At 39.5% G+C, this 15,351-nt stretch overlaps 1 protein-coding gene across 1 annotated transcript in view; it reads right to left on the bottom strand.

The window, feature by feature from the left end:
• MAGED1 (MAGE family member D1) overlaps positions 1-15,011 on the bottom strand; it is a 107,807-nt gene extending 92,796 nt beyond the window's left edge. The window contains exon 1 of the mRNA XM_003917729.3: positions 14,906-15,011. The gene's annotated coding sequence lies outside the window, so the exon portion shown is untranslated. The remainder of the gene's footprint in view (positions 1-14,905) is intronic.
• Positions 15,012-15,351: the final 340 nt, after the last annotated feature.

Below are 15,351 nucleotides of genomic sequence, written 5' to 3'. Positions count from 1 at the left end.
ATGGATCAATATTGATATGGATAAATGACTGGATATGTAAATGGAGGACAGAAGTCAAATCCCATGTAGAGAAAAATTCCAAACAATTTATCTAGCTACTGCCCTCCTCCCCCAAAAGGAGATGCATCATACCCATCCCTTAAGTTTGGACTGCACATAGTGGCTTCCCTGCAAAGAGTACAGAATGGGAAGGTGAAAAAAAAGTGATTTTACAGTGGAATCACCTGGCAAACACTACCCCAGCCCAGTGCTCAAGATTCATCTCATCATGGATAAGTCATGTTCACAGGATGTCCTCAGTGTTATGTAATAAGAATAGTACTTTATATCTGTGCCCTTTAAAAAACAAAACAAAAACCCATATGCTAGTCTAATCATGATAAAAATATCAGACAAACTCAAACTGAAGGACATTCTACAATCTGACCAATACTCCTCAGAACTGTGAAGGTCATCAAAAACAAGGAAAGCCTGAGAACTTGGCATAACCAAGGGTATCCTAGGGAAATATGATGACTAAATGTAAATATAATGTAATATCCTGGAAATTTTTTTATATGGTATTTAGTTTTATCTACATCTCTTTTTATTCATTTAATTTGAAACTATCTTTAAGCAACTGCTAAACTAGACAAATTATTTAATAAACACACATTTTTATGCCTTTCTTTCCTCACCAAAAACGTATCTTGCTTTTCTTTTTCTATTTTTTTTTTTTTTTTTTTTTTTTGGTGAGGGATAGGGTCTTGCTCTTGCCCAGGCTGGAGGGCAGTGTCACAATTACGGCTCACTGCAGCCTTGACCTCCCAGGCTCAAGCGATTCTCACAACTCAGCCTTCTGAGTAGCTGAGACCACAGGTGTGTGCCACCATACCCAGCTAATTCTTTTTCTTTTTTGTAGAGACAGGGTCTCTCTATGTTGCACAAGCTGGGCTCAAACTCCTGGCTCAAGTAATCCTTTTGCCTTGGCCTCCCAAAGTGCTGGGATTACAGGTATGAGCCACTGCTCCCGGCCTCAAATTTTTGTTCATTAACAAATCTAAATACATTTAGCTTTTCTATACCATTTAAAAATAAGGTGCCAAAGTATATCAACTTATAAATATATGCTTAATAATTAATGTTTAGTATTTTATCTTAAATGACTCGGGCATTTTATGATTACTTAATTAAATATTAACATGACTTTAAGATTTTAAATTACTGAAAAAGAATTTTGAAACTATGACACAGGTACCCTCCCTCATGTCTTCTCCAGTCATCCTGAGTCTTAAGTAGCCATGTGGTACCCAGGATGGCTAAGGAGGGCAGGGCCCCAAATTTTTTAAATAAGGAAATCTGAATAAAGTATGGACTTTTGTTGATAACAACATATAAATATTGGTTCATTAGTTGTGACAAATGTACATTAGTAATTTAATATGTCAATAACAGCAGAAACTGAATATGGAGTATAGAGGAACTATCTGCACTATCTTAATAATATTATTGTAAATCTAAAATAAAGTTTATTTTAAAAATTACGTATGTGGGTTGGGCGCGGTAGCTCACGCCTGTAATCCCAGCATTTTGGGAGGCCGAGGCGGTTGGATCACGAGGTCCAGAGTTCAAGACCAGACTGGCCAAGATGGTGAAACCCCATATCTACTAAAAATACAAAAATTAGCCAGGCATGGTGGCAGGTGCCTGTAATCGCAGCTACTCAGGAGGATGAGGCAGAGAATTGCCTGAACCTGGGAAGCGGAGGTTGCAGTGAGCCAGATCATGCTATTGCACTCCAGCCTGGGCGACAGAGGGACACTCCGTCTCAAAAAAAAAAAAAAAAGAAAGAAAGAAAATTACGTATATGGCTTACATTATATTTCTGTAGGACCATACTGCTCTAAGCAATCTCATTCACCCCTGTAGTTTCAACTATCTTTTCTATGTCACTAAATAGCTAGTGTTTATCTTCACCCCAGATCCCCCTCTTAAACTCCAAACAATATGTCTAACTGCCAATCAGACACATCTGTGTGGTTATCCCACAAACACATGAAAGTGAGTATGACCTCCCTGTCCCTTCTTCAATGGCACCATATCTTCTGAGTCACCCAAGCCAGAAACAAAAATAGCAACATCCTAAATTCCTCCTTTGCTTCCATATGTAGCCATCTACATCTTCCTCATTCAATCAAATTAATATTATTTTTGTCTGTCTTTTCTTTATACCCAATACCTTGAAGTATAGCATCTTTCCATTGGAATCAATTTTCAAAGATGCAGTGCCTGTTTTTCTAAACAAAACCTTATCCAAGGGCACACTGAATAAGCTATATAACAGAGTAATTCTTGTTGAGGCACAAGCAGAGAACCCAGAAACCTGACCACTTTGTTTCCCTTGTTTCTGGAAAGGCTGGAGGAGCAAAATTTGGAAAATCACAGCTCTATGCCTAACTCAAAATTATCTTTATTATATCACCCTTGATTTCTCTGGAATACTAATTATTTATCTATGAAGCAGAAACGGTATTACCTAATTTATGTGCTTGTGTTAGAACCAGAGACAGTATTCTCAAAGCATGTAATATGGTGTTAAACACGGCCTATAGTAAAAATAAAACTGGGGGCCAATTTGTAGTAACAGCAAACCACAGCACTTTCAAACATATAGAATACATTACCTTGCTCAATGGGAACGGAACTTTCAGTTCTAATTCAGTGACCTTTCTAGAATGATAACCAGATCATGACATTCCCCCCATTTAACCCTCTCTCCATTGAGTTCCAGCCTATTAGCATAAAAAAGACCCTCCATGACCTTACCCACTGCCTACCTCTCTTACCACTCTTCACCTTCTTCTTCTATTAACTCATACCATCTTTCGATATCTCGCACAGATGCTATCTCCACCCAGAAGACTTCCCACTACCTGCACACTGCAGTTAGATCACACTCCTTTGTGCTTCCACAATATAATGTTATTTATCTGTATAACTGTTGTTTACATGTTCCTCCTTCACACTAAACTGAGAGGTCTTTGAGGGCAGGTCTTTGTCTGACTCATCTAAATATCCAGTATCTTGTTTGGGGCACAGCTGATGTCAATCAAAATAATCACTAAGGCAACTGCAGCCCTAAATCTCCTTAGTTTCCTAAAGATCTCAGAGTCAGTCTATATATTCAGGCCTCAACTAGAAGATAACAGCCATCTGAAGCCTGGAAATCCTAAATGGAAAGGAAGCGGGGATTTGGGGTGGGAACCCAAAACTCTCCAAGAGTTAAGTATGTTCTGTATCTTCCCCCTAGGAAGGTAGGCAAAAGGCAAGAAAAGGGCTGCTATTGTTTGGATACAGTTGTCTTCACCAAAACTCATGCTGAAACTTAATCCCAATGTGACAGTGTTGGAGGTGGGGCCTAGTGGGAAGTGTTTGGGTCATGGTGGCGGATCCCTCATGAATGGCTTGGTGCCATTCCCACAAAAGTGAATGAGTTCTTGCGCAATTAGTTTCTGTGAGAGTGGGTTGTTATAAGACCAGGGTGTCCCTCAGGTTTTGTCCCTTTGCCTAAGTCCATGTCCCCCTTTGACCTTCCCCATGTTATGATGCAGCACAAAAGCCCTCACCAGAAGGTGAGCAGATGCCAACACCATGTCCCTAGAACCCAGCCTGCATAACCATGAGCTAAATAAACATCTTTTTTGAAATAAACCACCCAGCCTCAGGTATTCTGTTATGATAACACTAAGCACACTAAGGGACATCTCTTTGACAAGAAAGAGGGATTTGGCTAAAAAGGATGTGATTTTTTTTTTTTTTTTTTTCTGGAAAGGTGGTGCAAAGAATTGTGATCTGAACATAATTTCACATGCCTGGCCCCATACTAGAAGAAAACAAATTTAAAGGATGGGGATTTGGAAAATGGTCATGTTTCAAAATGATGGCCAGGATACTGACTGCTACAAAATTCAGGATACTGACTGCTGAAACTCATTAATTGAACAGTCCTGCAAAGTGATAAGATGGAAGTCATTTTAAATTATACCTTTACTTAAAAGAATAGAGTTACCTGTGCAAGAGTAGGATTGGCATAGGTTACGAAGACATGTAAACCTGAGTTTTAATCTCAGTTCAGCCTCTAACAGACTGTTGTATGTGTCACTTCATCTTGCAGTCAGTTTCCACCCCGCACAGGGTTGTTGGCACGATTCAAGATAACTTATGAAAATTCCTTGATACAGGGAACACAATGCATCTTCAATATCCAAGTACATGCTTATATTTGTTCATGTCACAACATATACAATCATTTCATGGCATACTGGGTAAAATGGAAGAGGTTGCTCTTCTATGAGGGCTAACTAAAGTGATACATATTATAGCATAAATTTAACCATTTATAAAACTATTCCTTTCTATTTGCCCCTTTTCCTTAGCTTTGCTAGACTACAGAGTAACCTCTAAATTGCCCATTACTTTAGGTACTTTCAAGCTCAAGGCTAAATGGCATACCCAGTCAGCTACTTTACATGGTCTAAATGACCAATGGCCACTTGCTCTCTGGTCCCACTTACAGCTTTTTTTGGTCAAAATTCAGTTCTTAACGTGGTCTCTTCTAGGAAGCCTTCTCTGAGCCCTTAAGATAGGTTAGAAGACCTTCCTCTATGTCTCTACTGCCAGCACCACACCTTGGTCTCTCCTCTAGCATAGCAGTGCTGTTGCAATGTCTATGTCTACCGCACTCAGTTGAAAACATGTTTAAGTCAATTACGTGCTCTCATTATCCAGTTAGTCATCAGTATGTTTTTAATTAATTGACTGATTAATTAATTACCTGTCTTTTCTAAGACTTATCAATCCATCCTAAGGCTTGCAATCTATCTTCCCCCCACTGCTCTCCCATCACATCTGACATTCTCAGACAGTGTATGTTTTCCTTTCTCACCTTCTCTGACTCCCTGCTTGTTCACTCACACTTCTTGCCTTTCAGGACTCTGGGAACATATTATTCTCATAATAAAGAAAACAAATAGAGAGAATGAAAAGTAGTAATCTACTCCAACTTCCCCTTTAATCTACTGTTTCACTGCTCTCCTTGCCACCTGGAATCTTTTCTTTGTGACCTCTAGAATCCCCCTTCTTAAAAAATAAGCTTCCCCACATTCTTCAATGATTTATAGAACACCGCCTCACCTCCTGGCCACATATGAGTTGTGGTTCCCTCCTAAGCCTAGTGATTCTCCCACACTCATGGTCCCAAAATTCCCAACTGGTAAACCACAGCACTCCAGTAAATCATAAACCTGTGTTTAACATACTATTCATGCAATATCTGCCAGATGGATAGCCTCAGGTGCAACATGCTGTAAAATGTAACAGGTATAGTATAATGTCCAATTTGTAATAAAGAGAGATGACATGTTTTCTGGAACAACTTTGCCTTGTGAGTATGTAAGGGGCTGTAATTATGGTATTAAACAGGTTGACACAAATAGCAGCCAAAGGGTGAAGGGAGATGAAGAGCCACAATAAATATGCCACTATTTTTAATGTCATATCTTGAAAATTCAGATTCTTAACACATATAAAGCAAAATTATAGTAAAAAATAAAGAAGCAGTGAACTAAAACATGAAATAGGCATCTCCTAACTGTAACTATGCTTTAATATTAATGAAATAACTAAAAAATATGGTCAGGTCCAAGAAGTACATTAAATACTAATTTTAATTAGAATTTGGATTGTTTCATTATTAGATTTAAAATAAAAATCAACAACACATACATACAACATTTGACATCTTCATGTCTGCGGTAAACAGACTATTTTGTCAATCTTCTGAAAACTGAAAAACTTACACAATTATGTTCCCATCATAATCAACTACATATATGCCTTTCCTTTGCTGACTGGAACACTCTTCATTACTCTTCTACCTTCATACCTCATTTACTCATCCAGTATCAAGCATTATCTCCCCTTTCCAAAGCATTTTGGGATGTCTTCTCTGTGCTCCTACAGCCTGTCACCCCATTTGCCTATGCCCAGAGTATGCTCAATGTCTGAAGAGTATGAACACAGTATTGTTCACTGCTCTTTAGACACTGCCTATTTGCTCATATCCACGCTAGAATGAGTCTTCTTCAAGGACAGGAGACCAGTCAAGTTTAACCTCATATTCCCTGTGCCCAGCATAAGACCAGATACATGATAGTAAGCATTCTATAAATTTTTGCTGGATGAATGACTACATAAACAAATGAAAGCCATGTTTAGCGAATTTTCAATAAAATGCTGCAAGAGTCATTCAAAGCATTCACAATAGCAGGGAAAAGAGCACAACAAAAGATCAGGTAGCATGACTTTTAAAATAATAATCCCTTGAGTATTCCCATCTTAGTTTCTAAATACCAAGGTTCACTGAAAAATTACATGGTTCCTTGTAAAATTGCTAATTCCAAGGGTGGGGCAGGGAGTGTACATGATAAGCCTAAAATAGCTTACGCCAAAAAGCAAGGACGCCAACAAGGACTAATGAGATAATGTGAAAAAAACATAGAAGTTAAACAGAAGGGGTTCCTAATTTATAAGATGACACTGTTTAAGCATTAAAAAAATGACCACAATGAGTGGATACACTTGAACTACGTAAAAATCCATGAATTCCTAATGATATTAAAGAAAACAGTGGCGGTTGCTAAGAAACCAACTCATTACTATGAACACTGATAAATGAAAAAAGCAGCAGCGGCAGCAGCACGTATCTTAATTATTACGAAATATACTTCAGGACAAAAAATAGCTGATAAGGAAAAAGTATTCTTTATAAAGTAATTCCAGTTAATAATGCAGAAAGATTGAAAGAATTAAATATCACCATTTTTCAACCTCTACAGAAATAATGAATCTAAGCAATTATCATCAATGGCTGCTAAAACCAATAGAAGAAAGGTTGGTAGGAAAAGCTACAATAGAGAGATCAGCCTGACAATACCCTGAAATGACAAATCAATCCCAGCATCAATTAAAAAATTAGACATGATAAAATACAATAGAAAGTAAACAGCACTGCCTAAAATGAGTCTTTCTCTTAAAAAATAATCAAAATTGAATCTAATCAAGCCCCTAACTCTAAATGCCAGTAAACAGGAAACACGAAGATGAGAAAACAAAATAAACGCCACCTCAAGGAAGCAATCACCTAAATCCAGATAATGAGACAGTCTATAGAACTAATGATGTAGTTTCTTGAATTAATCAACGATCTTTTAAAAAGGACACCAAGGGGCCGGGCGCGGTGGCTCACACCTGTAATCCCAGCACTCTGGGAAGCCGAGGCAGGCGGATCACGAGGTCGGGAGATCGAGACCATCCTGGCTAACACGGTGAAACCCCGTCTCTACCAAAAATACAAAAAATTAGCCGGGAGTGGTGGCAGGCACCTGTAGTCCCAGCTACTCAGGAGCCTGAGGCAGGAGAATGGCATGAACCTGGGAGGCGGAGCTTGCAGTGAGCAGAGATCGCGCCACTGCACTCTAGCCTGGGCGACAGAGCTAGACTCTGTCTCAAAAAAAAACAATAAAATAAAATAAAATAAAAAGGGGACTATGCAAGGGCTTTATAAGACTTAAGAGAAAAACATCCATTGGCAATAAACGGTCCCTGTTTGGATACTGACTTAACAAAGCTACTGTATAACTATAACTTTAAGGCAATTCACCAGAAACAGTGGCTCATGCCTGTAATCCCAGCACTTTGGAAGTCTGAAGCGGAAAGACTCCTCAAGGCCAGGAGCTCGAGACCAGCATGGGCAACATATTCGAGAGCCCATCTCTCTATAAAAAAGAAAAAATGTAGGGGCCAGGGGCGGTGACTCACGCCTGTAATCCCAGCACTTTGGGAGGCCAAGACGGGCAGATCAAAAGGTCAGAAGTTTGAGACCAGCCTGACCAACATGGTGAAACCCTGTCTCTACTAAAAATAACAAAAAAATGAAATGGGCGTTGTGCTGCATGCACCATGAAATCTAACCCTCTGGGAGGCTGAAGCAGGAGGAGAATGCTTGAACCAGGGAGGGTTGCAGTGAGAGCAAGATCAGCGCCACTGCACCTCAACCTGGGTGGCGAACAAGACTCTGTCTCAAAAAGGCCGGTGCCGGTGGCTCAGCTATGTAATCCCAGCACTTTGCATGGGGAGGCCCAGACTGAGCGGATCCGCGAGGTCAGGAGATCAGAATATCCTGGCTAACCGTGAAACCCCGTCTCTACTAAAAATACAAAAACTAGCCAGGCGGTGGGCGGCCTGTAGTCCCAGCTTCTTTCGGGGAGGCTGAGGCGGGAAGAATGGCGTAAACCGGGTGGGGCTTGCAGTGAGTGAGATCCGTGCACTCCAGCTCGGTGACAGGCGAGATTCATCTCCATCGCTAGGCGTGAGTAGCTCAAACCTGTAATCCCCAGTACTTTGGGAGGATCAATTGGAGCGAACCACTTGAGTCGAGTTTAGAGACCAACCTGACTAACATGGAGAAACTCCGTCTCTACAAATACAAAATTAGCCAGGCATGAGTGGTGCAGCCTGTAATCCAGCTACTTAGGGAGGCCTGAGGCCGGGAGATCCCACTTGAACCCGGGAGGCAGAGGTTGCAGTGAGCCAAGATCACGCCATTGCACTCCAGCCTGAGTAACAGAGCAAGACTCCATCTCAAAAAAAAAGAAAAAAGGAATTACTGTTTATCTTACTAAGTATAATAATGACGCAGTGGTTACTTAATGCACCTATGAATTAGGGATACATACTGAGTTATTTACCTGTGTAATGACATATCTGGGATGTGGAAAAAAATGGGTGAGAATAGATAAAACAAAACTTGCCAGTTTTGGCAAAATGTTGTTAATTATTGAAGCTGGGGAATGGATACATGCATGTTTACTTTACCATTTTTTTTTCTAAGGCAGGGTCTCACTCTGTCGCCCAGGCTGGAGTGCACTGGTGCAATCACAGCTCTCTTCAGCCTCAAACCCTCTGGCTCAAGTGATCCTCCCACCTCAGCCTCCCAAGTAGCTGGGACTACAGGCACGTGCCACCATGTCCAGCTAAATTTTAAATTTTTTGTGGAGATGAGGTCTCACTTTGTTGCCCAGGCTGGTCTAAAACTCCTGGGCTCAAGTGGTCCTCCCACCTCGGCCTCCCAAAGTGCTGGGATTACAGGGGTAAGTCACCGTGCACAGCCTATTTTACTATTTTCTACTTTGAATATATTTGAAAATGTATGTAACAAAAGAGAAAAGACCCAGAAGCCAATGTGAATGTGAATGGGCTCCCACTTGCCATGATTGGACAGTTGGAAAAACAGAAGAAATAATGACTGCAATGGATTGAAAAGTACTAAATATATAAATATTCACAAGTTCAACAAAGGAGAGAATATAGCACCAATAAAATCCCCAAAAACTTAACAATACATTAATCTAGGTTGGATGATAGTTTTAAATACCAGCTTACAAATTTGAAAAGATTAGGTATTCGTTAATATTAGGGAATCATTAATTTTCCTTAGTGAGATAATGGTGATTAATTACTACAAAGTAATGCTAATATTAGGAGATGAACACTGAGATATTTAAGGGTGATGTGTCATGATATCTGCTCCCTAAACTGATCTGTTAGATGGTATCTCAATCAAAATGCCAAGAAGAATGTTTGTGGAAATTGACTAGCTCTAAAATGTATTTGGAAAAAGACCAGGAATAACTAAGGCATTATTGAAGAAAAAGAACAAAAGTGTTAAGACTCACATAACCATACATAAGGTATGTTGTAAAGTTACATTAATTAAGACAGTGGTATTCATACAAGGATAGACAAACCCAACTGAACAGAATTCAGAACTAAATCAAATTATTGATTTATATATTTGAGTTAATGAAAATGATGGCACTACAAAAGGGAAAGAATGATCTTTTCAATAAGTGGTTTGGGGTTGAATGAATGTCCACTTCAACAACAAAAAAAATGGGCCTTTACACATACCCATACTCACAATATACACAAAAATCAATTGCAGATTATAAATATAAATATGAAAGGTTAAACAATAACACAGCCTAGGAAAATACCTTCATTACCTTGGGAAATATAAAGATTTCCTAATCAGTACAAAGGAGCACTAACCATAAATGAAAAAAAAATAATGAAGGGAATGATATCAGAATTCAGATATTCAGTTCATCAAAAGACACCATGAAGAGACTGAAGATACAAGCCACTGAGATTTGTAATACATATATCTGACAAAGCATTTACATCCTTAATATAGAAAGAGCTCCTATAAATCAATTTAAAAAAGTTAGTCAAAAGATTTGAACAGGCACTTCATAAAAATTATCCAAAAGACTAACAAACTTATGGAAAGGTCCATCATCAGAGAAATGTGAAATAAAACCACAGTGAGATACCATTCATAACCATTAGAATAGCTATCAAGGAGAAAAAGTAGTCAAAAGATTTGAACAGGCACTTCATAAAAATTATCCAAAAGACTAACAAACTTATGGAAAGGTCCATCATCAGAGAAATGTGAAATAAAACCACAGTGAGATACCATTCATAACCATTAGAATAGCTATCAAAACAAAGACAAGTGTTGGCCATATTCTAGAGCAACTTCCACTCTGAAAAATTTCTGGCCGGGTGCAGTGGCTCAGGCCTGTAATCCCAGCACTTTGGGAGGCGGAGGCTGGAGAATCACGAGGTCAGGAGTTCGAGACCAGCCTGGTCAACATGGTGAAACCCCATCTCTACAAAAAAAAAAAAAAAAAAAATTAGCTGGGCACAGTGTCAGTCACCTGTAATCCCAGCTACTCGGGAGGCTGAGGCAGGAGAATCACTTGAACCCGGGAGGCGGACGTTGCAGTGAGCTGAGATCACGCCACTGCACTCCAGCCTGGGTGACAGAGCAAGACTTTGTCTCAAAAAAAAAAAAAAAAAAATTCTGTTTGGAGTGTTCTCGTACAATCACCTTGGAAAGCTGGCTGGCAGTATTTACTAAAATTAATCATATACATAACCTGTGATGCAGCTATTCTACTCTTAGGTATATGTCCCACAGAAATGTGTGAATATGTCACCAAAAGACATGTACTAGAGTGTTCACAATACTATTTGCAAGCTGAAAATGGAAACGACAAAAATGTCATCTACAATAAAAGGGTAACTACACTGTGGTACATTCATACAATGGAATAGCAATGAAAATAGAGTAATTACTACTACACTCAATGACATGGATGAATCTCAAAAACAAATCCTCAAGCCAAAAAATTAACACAAACTGTGTTACTTTTTAAAGTTTAAAAACAGACAAAATTATTATTACACAGTGACAGAGGCCAGGATTGTGATTAATTTGGAATAGTAACAAATAGGGAATACATTTAGGGTCTTTCAAAATTTCCCGATCTTGATGCTGGTTACACAGCTGAGTTCACTTTGTGAAAATGCTTTGAGCTGGCCGGGTGCGGTGGCTCATGCCTGTAATCCCAGCACTTTGGGAGGCCAAGACGGGTGGACCACGAGGTCAGGAGTTCAAGACCAGCTTGGCCAACATGGTGAAACCCTGTCTCTACTAAAAGTAAAGAAACCAGCCAGGCGTGGTGGCACGCACCTGTAATCCCAGCTACTTGGGAGCCTAAGGTAGGAGAATCGTTGGAACCCAGGAGGCGGAGGTTGCAGTGAGCCAAGATTTCACCACTGCACTCCAGCCTGGGCGACAGAGCAAGACGCCGTCAAAAAAATAAATAAGTAAATAAAATGCTTTGAGCTATACACTTATGATAATGTGCACTTTTCTGCATGTATTTACATTTACTTAAAATAATGTCTGCAAGTGTCAAATGGTTCAGCCGAAATAGATCAAGAAATAGATGGATGGATGGATAAATCGATGGATGGATGAATGGATGGATGGATGGATGGATGGATGGAGAAAGAGAATGAGTAATAGAGAGAGTGAGATAATATGGCAAAAGTTAACAGTTGTTGAATCTAGGTCCAGAATATAAAAGTTTTCATTGTACTCTTCTTTCAACTTCTGCTTAATTTTTTATTTAAAAATATTCTGGTATGGCCGGGCGCGGTGGCTCAAGCCTGTAATCCCAGCACTTTGGGAGGCCGAGACGGGTGGATCACGAGGTCAGGAGATCGAGACCATCCTGGCTAACACGGTGAAACCCCATCTCTACTAAAAAATACAAAAAACTAGCCAGGCGAGGTGGCGGGCGCCTGTAGTCCCAGCTACTCGGGAGGCTGAGGCAGGAGAATGGTGTAAACCCGGGAGGTGGAGCTTGCAGTGAGCTGAGATCCGGCCACTGCACCCCAGCCTGGGCGACAGAGCAAGACTCCGTTCCAAAAAAAAAAAAAAAAAAAAAAATATTCTGGTAAAAAGAGGCATTATCCATGCCTCTCAGAGCTTAATATCATATCAAGTACCTGATATGATCTAAGTTGTAAAAGAAGCACAAAAAATATAACTTCTATACCAAGATTGTTTTATAAAATAATAAAATATTCTGTATATTTTCTATTTCTCATTAAGAAACAGAGACAGAGAGAACCAGACCAGGACTGAGTGTCTGAAAAACCTTAACTCCATAAACTGTACCACAGTTTAGCAAGTTACTACATACCTTCTAGTCTTGGTTTTATCATCAGTAAAATGACAATGATAATACTGACCTTAGAGAATGGTTTTGAACAACATTAGGGAGAAAACCATATTTAAAAGTTTTATCTGTTATAAACAAGCACTGAGTTCATTTCACTTTACCATACCAAATATTTATGGAAAACATATTATGAACACATAGTGATAAGAGCAGCGAAAGAGATAATCATATATGCCATGGGTTAGCACACAATGCGCCAGCAATCAACAAACTGACGATGAGGTGGGTATGGAGACAGTGATATGTCTTACTAGAGAGGCTGACAAGTCGCCTAAATGGTAGCAAGAAGCTAGCCAGAAAGAAGAGAATATGAGAAATTTATGTGAATGGATCAAGTTATCTGAGTATGCAGAGCATTGAATTAATACTATGCAGAAAAGTGACCACTAGGGGAATGGGAAAGTGGGGGCGGGTTAGGAAACAGAGTGAACAAATGCAGAGACTATGACATAAATTTTGTTTTCCCATTAATATCTGCATATTGTGTGCCCTCACTTCCTTCAGGTCCCTGCTCAAATATCATCTTACCAGTGAAGCCTTCCTGCCCATCCTATCTAAAATAACAGAGCCTCTCCACATTACAACCTATTATATATTTATCTCTTTTTTTGTTTTTTCTTTTTTATTTCTTCATATCTTTTTGTTTTGTTCATTTATTTTAACACCAGTGCCACTTGCCAATATATATTGATTGTATATTAAGTTACTGTCTGTCTCCCAGCTAAAGTTTAAAAGACTTTGTTTTTGTTATCCACTGTTGTATCCTTAGTGCTGAGAACACTGTCTGGCAAATAAAAATTATTGAATAAAAAATTATTGAATGAATGGATGGATGCACAGTGGGCTGAAACAAGTATGATAACATTTAAATGCTGTGTAATAATGATTTAAATAGAGTATAAAGAGAAATCAGCAATACTCTTTGGAAAAGTTCCTAAGTGTTTTGGTGTCACAAAAGCTCTGCCTCATTGTTTATTCTTCAATAAAAACTGTACATGGCCTAGAAAAGATAATCACCCCTTATTTTGGCAAGCATAACACACAGGAAGGAGTCAACTGCTTGTTCAAAGAGAACTTTGGTTAAATTCCTCGTTAGATCCTGATAGAGCCTGGAAAACACTGATTCTCACCATAAATTTAATGATCATTTGGTAAAGGCAATAATAAGTTGTGATTATTATTTAATAACTAATGTTCTCACAAGATAAATTTGACATGGTCACAAATGTAAAAGTACATTTCACATTGCAATAAATAGATTATGTAATACTTGCAAAGCTCTGAGAAAAAGTCTTTGTCTGAAAAATGTCAGCTTGCTGTTTAATGTTGCTATCAGAGACCAGAAAAGAAACTGCATAATAAACTCAACTCATATAAAGTAATAAATTTGTGATTCCTCCTCTAAGAGAAGTTTTACAGGGGATAGGAAAGCTTACGCTGAAGCTGACACCAGGTTATAGGTATAATCCACTATGTCTGCCCCCCAGAATTTGAGGATTCAATTCTATAGCAACAGAAAAAAATAAATGCAATGTGTAGAAGACTGAAATCTGTGCAATAGTATCTAAATGATGTGTAATTTTGTTGAGTTAAAAAAATAAAAAAACATAATTTGGACAAGTACCTATGTCTCTTAGGGCTCTAAGGTTTCTGCTTCTTTGCTTATACTTTAAAAGAACCAAAAAAAAAAAAAAAAAAAGCCTTGACCTTGAAGTCACACCTGCTGTTGCAAAGTACGTAATTTATTGGTCTCTGCGGGAGGGGAACAGGAAAGACCAAAGGCCAGCAGGGGGAGTAAAACAGTGTAGGAAGGGGCTTGCAAAGAGTCGCAGGTTAAAAGGATGGGGGGCAGAAGGCGGAGGTGAGAGGTAGGAGGTAGAAGTGACCTGTGGTAGAGGGAATGACCCTGGCTCAGATCAGAGAAGAGGATCCGGGATAAAGAGGAGAGGTGAAGCATGACCGGGAGTCAAGCGGATAAAAGGACCACAAGAGTCAGGAGGTGGGGCAGGAGCGGGCTCCCCATCTCCGGAGGAGAAGGGAGGAGACGGTGAGATCAGAACCACAGGCGCCAGAAGCATCCATCATACAACGTTCGCGGGGATGAATTCTCCTTTCCACCCCACGTTGAGTCACAAAAGGAGGTTTCCCTGGAGTGTATGGGGATTTATTTGTGAGAATTACCAAGTCCCCTTTTTTACACTCACCTTGACGAAGAAGGCAGCGACGATGGCGTGACCGGAAGTGCTGTCCTCTTTTGTTTGGCGGAAGCTTTAGCTTCTGCAGCCGCCACCCCCTCCTTCACTTCAGGCAACTTCCTGTGCCTCTCTAGCAAGCTCTGCAATGCTCTATCTCATTGACTCCCTCAATAGGTGAACACATACATTGTGATGTAAACCGGCTGGGAGAGAGAATCACTAACTTTTTACAAATCCTAATTCTAGTCGTGCCAGGAACTGCAGTATCTCTGCCAAATCCTTCATGTACAATTCGCCACCTCTCCTTGTTGATTCGCCTTAGGAATATCTCCCTTCATCTTAATCCCTTAACTCAGGCCTCATTTTCTCTGTCTTGGACATCTATAGTTACATATTTTCCAAACTGATTTACTGTTTTCTGGCACACCACTTTTAAAAAGTTCATTTGTATTAGC

Source organism: Papio anubis, chromosome X (assembly GCF_008728515.1).
Source record: "Papio anubis isolate 15944 chromosome X, Panubis1.0, whole genome shotgun sequence".
Lineage (NCBI taxonomy): Eukaryota > Metazoa > Chordata > Mammalia > Primates > Cercopithecidae > Papio > Papio anubis.
This window is presented reverse-complemented; position numbering and strand designations above follow the sequence as displayed.